Source organism: Malania oleifera, chromosome 10 (assembly GCF_029873635.1).
Source record: "Malania oleifera isolate guangnan ecotype guangnan chromosome 10, ASM2987363v1, whole genome shotgun sequence".
Lineage (NCBI taxonomy): Eukaryota > Viridiplantae > Streptophyta > Magnoliopsida > Santalales > Ximeniaceae > Malania > Malania oleifera.
Genome location: NC_080426.1, coordinates 51,388,151 through 51,394,294, shown reverse-complemented (window position 1 = coordinate 51,394,294; position 6,144 = coordinate 51,388,151).

Sequence of the window (6,144 nt, the reverse complement as noted above, 5' to 3'; positions counted from 1 at the left end):
AGTCAAATTTCAAAAGAAGATACGAGGAATTTTAGAAAATTCAAAAGAGGTTTGCTTTTTTATTTTCTTTTTCAAATTTTGAGGAAAACTTTTTTTTTTTCTTTGGTTAATTTGATGGGAGCTCCACACTAGGCTTGACCTATCTAATGAGATGTTGTCTATTTCACATCCTATACCCCACTTTAACCATTATGAAGTCGCACGAAGGACATATGTATAAGAGATTATGGTTTTTAGAATGTTGACCAATGACCATTGCAAAATTTTAAGAACCAAAATTGTATTGTAGTTAGTTACAAAACGACATCATTTAATGTCAGTAACAACAAATCTTTCCTTTCATTTTTTAAAAATTGACTCCATTTTATGCAAAGAAAAGTTACTATCATTGTCCATTATAAATATTTTAGGTGTTAGAAAAGTATTTTTGTGAGGTAACTAAATTTTAAATAAATAAATAGGTACTATGTAATGTGTAAACCCCCACCCCCTTCGAAAGGCATTGTATAAGCGATCACTAGGCCGCCGACCGGATAAATGCAAAGATTACAACCAATATAAGCACACACATCTCATAATGCCCTGCTACCTTGGTGGAGAGTAGTGTTAGAACTCCCAAGTAATGTCAAGGTGCCCAAGATGCCCAAGAGTTGCAACATAAGAAGTGGAGAAGGGAGAGAAAAGGTAAGTACATTGAACCACCATATTCTTGGTTTTTCATTGCCTCCTTCTTGCAACTCTTTCTTAAGCATTGAGAATTGTTGATGTCAGTTGCAATGTCTCATTAATTTGGTTTCAATGATAACAAACTATTTTAAACCAATTGTCTTCTTGTTAAGTTGTGTTTGAACAATTTTGTAGCCATTAGAATTGAACAAATGCATATAGCTTCGAAAGTTCTTCAAGACTTTTTGCTATTTGTATTCGTATTCTCTCAATTATATTTCATGAGTTGTAATGTATGTAAATCTCTAAAAGTATGTAGATTATGGCACAAAAGTAACAACCAAAATGTTGAGAATTCCACCTGTGAGTTTGTCTCACATTAGAAAAATTGAGTGGATGATGGGTGATATATACATGGTTGTGCCAAAGACACAATAGGTTTAAGTTTTTGGGTTAAGTTGGTATTCACCTATGTGTATAAAGCGTACTCATGGACTCCTCCAGTGCCAACAATGTGGTATTAGAGAAAGGTTTGATCGAAAGCCCTTAAGTGGTTATTATTTTGTTAAATATCTTGTATTGAATTATAGAGGCTAATCTACGTACAATAGTGTTGTTGACTTTTTGAGTCTAATGCCTATTTTGATGCTGACAAAGCTTAGATCTAATGTGTATGCCTAGTGCTTGGACAGGTTTATGTTTCAGCACACACATAAGGTACGGGTTGAATGGAAGCCTGAAGGACATAAAGTACACATCATCAGGCAAATTTCATGCAGAAGAATAAAGAAGAAATAAGACATTTGTTCATTTGATTTGTAAATGCATTTTATTTTGTTTTGGTCTGTAATAATGCATGACATGCATGATGTGAATGAAAAGCTCAAAATAACCATATATTGACCATAAAGAACCAAACAAGGACCATAAACTGACCTTAGGACCCAAATCTTTTTTATGAAAATCCCCACACTTAAAAACCATACTCATACACTTAAAAGGGATTTTTGTTAAGGTCAAAATTCAGGGGCAAAATAAGAATTCAACTTGCGTCGGTCAACCGACCATTGCAGGTTCAAAAAGCCTCGATCGATCGAAGCTCAGCTGACCAGCCGATTTCTGTGCTTTTGCCCATGGCCAACCGAACCAAACCGTTGACCCTTTCATCGCCCTCGCCCTACCGGCACCCTCAGTTCAAAATCCTAATGGTCGACCAAACCATATGAATGGCCGACCGGCCAAGTGCCTTGGTCAACTGAACCCACGAAGGGTTCCGGTTCGCCCTCTGTTGGGTCGACCAACCCAAGCTTAAGTCGACCAAACCTCGCGAATTAACCAATTTTTAATCGCGGTAATTAGAACAATTTTTCATTTTAATTTAGAGTATTGAATTTTAATTTGAGTAGATTGGAAAAAGTAATAATATAATTTTATATTTCATTTTATTTAAATTCAAACCAATTTAAATTTAAAATCTCTTCCATATAGGGTAAGAAAAATAAATTTAGAAATGGACTAGGATACAATGTGCATAGATATTAATGATTCGCGTAACATTGCAACAATTAGATTAAAAACTATTCTCCCACGCAACTAAAGGTACACCATTGCCCTCCAATAGTGACTCATGTGATAAACTCAAGACTCTTCTACTTAAATGACCAGGATCTGAGTTTTGATAGCTGCGACTTTCTATTTGAGATAATACCTTAGTATTTAAGTAGAAAATGGTAAAAGGGTGGACCCATTATCCCCGTGGATGAGTACAGTGTCCGAAGGGTCTCAGACACCATCGTTATTGTTGTTGTCTTTTAAAAAAAAAAAATTAGAAAAGGTATATCATTAATTACTCATGATGAAAAAACTAGAGTTTGGAGTTAACTTGGCAATGGGTGCTCGTGAAAGGCAAATAATTAAAAGTGGACCCTAAACTAAGGGAAATACCATAATGGAGGATTGGAAGGTGATCGTTCCTCTCCGAATGGGGATGCACTAATGTGAGTCATCCCTATCGTTAGCAAAAACGTTTAAATCAATGCCACGAAGCTCTAATACCAATTGTTGGAATTGGTGAAATCCCAAGAGGGGGGTGAATTGGGTATTAAAAAATGTCTCCTTAGGTCAATTCAAATTCCAACAGCAGTATAACACAACCTAGGGTCTGTTTGTAGAATCGTAAATCCAATCAACACATGTATAGCATATAATGAACCACGTATACTACATACATGTGCTGAAAATGAGAGTGCAGAAAATAAATTGCAGAAATATAAAGAACACGCACGATATGTTCTCGGGTTCGGCCAATACTGCCTATGTCCTCGCCTTAGCTCGCAAGCCCGAGGATTACAACTATTACTCACTTAACGGGTGGAGCGACACCGGTTACAACCAGGTCAAATTACACCAAGGCTGACCTCAACCTTTACACACTCTCCTTATGGGGCGAAGAAGACCCTACCAATCCTTACGAGCTAGATCAACGCCCCCTCAGGCCATGTTTGGAATACAACAGATATTCAATACAAATTTTGTGTACAAAGATATATGTTTCTCCAACAAGTAGATTTGTACCAATATTAACTAATGCACATCAACCAAATTCGAACTATATGCTCAGTGCAAATAATGTGTAATAGCACTCTAGGTAATGCCAATAATCAATCAAGTGCAAGAATGTATTACTAATCGATATTTGAAACAATATGTAAATATATTTCAACCACAAGTAGGGTTTCAAAGATTTTAGGAGTGTATAATAAAAATATCTCTAAGATGATTTCCTCAAAATTCTAGCACAAGGATTATTTGAAATCATGTTTGTTTGAAAAATATTTCACAAAGACAAGAACAAGCCTTTGAATACTTGCAACAATACTGTAAGATTCACAAGCTCTAGAGAGAATTCCCGCTAAAGACTTATGAATTAAAGCACAAGGGGACTCTCAAGCTCACTCTCAAAAAATTAACATCAAACAAATACAATAAGAGTGTGAGTCAATATAAACAATCTCAATAATACTCTTACCAAAGGATTTTAGCAAGTAGGATGAGTAAGAGATGGATTTATGGCTTGTATATGATAAAATAAGGGTTTTGAAATTTAGAGAGTTTAGGCTAATGATATTTGCTAATCCATGCTTAATCTTTCTAAATGAATTGGTATTTATAGACATTTATAAAAATATAACCGTTGGGGACTCATTCCATATTTCTAAAAAAGTTTAAGTATGGTTAATAAAAAATAACCCTGTTTTAACTTTGGTAAAATTAGAGCAACCCGAGAGTTTCGGTCGACCATTTTTAAGGTTTGGTCGACAGATTACTCAGTTCGGTCGACTAGGGCATTTTTGAACTGAGGATTTGGTCAACCAGATTTGAGACGATTTTGGACCTCCGAGGTTCAGTTAACCAAATTTCATAGGTTCGATCGACCAGGTCATTTTATAACTAGAGGTTTGATCGACTAGGGCGTTGGGAAATCCCCACGTGCCAATTTGGTCAACTAGACCGTTGATGTTCATTTTAAGATTGGTTAACCAAATGGTCAGCTGTTGACCCTAGGGAGGTTCGATCAACCGAAGGTACTCTGTATGTTAGGGTTCGGTCGACCGAACACACTAACTTTGTGCATTCAATTCCTAACTCTCTTTTAAAGACACCCATTTTCACATAATTGTTACTTCTAAGTTATAGGGGACTTTTCATGTGATAATTTGGGACCTAAAGTCAGTCTATGGTCTTTGAGCTAATCCCTAAAAATTCAGCGTCGGTCGATCAGGTGATCCCTAAGATCATTCAACGGTCTTGAGCTTATAAGTTTCCATATGCATGATATGCAGATTATTACAGACTGATAATTAATTATTACAGATCCAATGAATTGAATATAAATTACAAATAAGTTGGACACTTTGGGTCTTTTTTTTCTTCAAGCCACTGTGTGCCGCCATATGATTTTGTCAATTTGATATTGCACACAAACTCAACAAACATTAAATACCTTGTATTTGTCATTGTAAAAAACAAGATAGGACTCAAAAAGTCAACACGCGCTCATTCCAAAACGGGTAAAATTAATTTTTTTAATACCAAATCGATTTTCCAAAAGTCAGTTTGGACACTTATTCACGTGTGAACTTGCATAAAGGAATGAGCGGAATTAATTTTTAATACCAAACCTGTGATGACCCAAAAATATATACATGATTAAAGCACAATAATAATAAAATAATAAAAATGGTCATTGAATTAATATGAATACAGAAGTGTTTTTCTGTAGGATCCTTGATTCCACATTTGATGCTTAAGAAAGACCTTATCTAAGCGAGTGCTCAGAGACCATTGCGGCTCAGTCGCTCCCTGGAGGTCGGTCTAGTCAAAATGGAATTTCATAAGATAAACAGGATAGACACTGTTTGTATACGTAAATAAGTATATGTACATAAAATAATGTTTTGACTGATATAATTTGTAAAAATATATGATAAAATAATAATAATATAGGTATCCTATGCGGGGCCCATAAGACCGTGTGGGGCCCACATGAGTCCCGAAGGCATATGGAGGTTTACACGAGTCTCAAAGTTATGTAGGATGCATAAAATCGTATAAAAGTTATTCGAGTTACGTAGGATCCATTCGGGTCTCGAAGTTGTGTGGGGCCCACAAGACCATGTGGGGCCCACATGAGTTTTCAAAATTTAAATTTAATTCTTGTTCAAAAATAAATAATAAAATAAATAAATACTAAAAATAGTTTAAAAGTAATAACAATGATAATAATGATTAAGAAAAATAATAAAATAATAAAATAATTAATTAACTAATTGATTAATTAATTAGGTAAGTAGTTAATTAAAAATTTATTTAATGGGAATGGTGGCAAGCACTCCCACATGGCCTCCATCCCCATCCCATACTCAACCCATACCTTGCCCATCCCTTGCCCATTCTTTAATTTTTTTTAAAAAATTATAATTTCACCCATCTCCCCACACTTTTATAAATTCCATTTCTTCCCCAAAATTTTTTTATAAATAGGGAGCTCTCAACCTTCAATTTTCACAATAATTTTTCAAGGAAGAGAATGATTAGTGAGTGAAAGAATTTGTGGTGGAAAGAGAATTTTTGAATAAGTTCTCACTCACCCACTATTTCCGATCTCATTTCTTAAATATAGTTATTGTGTTCGTAGTACGCGATAAAAGAAGAAGGTAAGTAAATTTTGATTATGTTAGTTTTCTTTTTTATTTAAAATTCATACCCGAGTTTATTTTATAAGTAAATTTCAATTATGTTAATTAGTTCCACAAAATTTCCATGAGTTTATTTTTACACGTATTTGATTATACCAGTTTTATCTTTAATATACTTGCATCTATTTTTGGGTTAAGAAATGTTATAATCCACTCGGGTAAATTTTTAGCATTTCTTTCTATTCAAAAATAAAATTATATATATTTTTAACACAAAAAA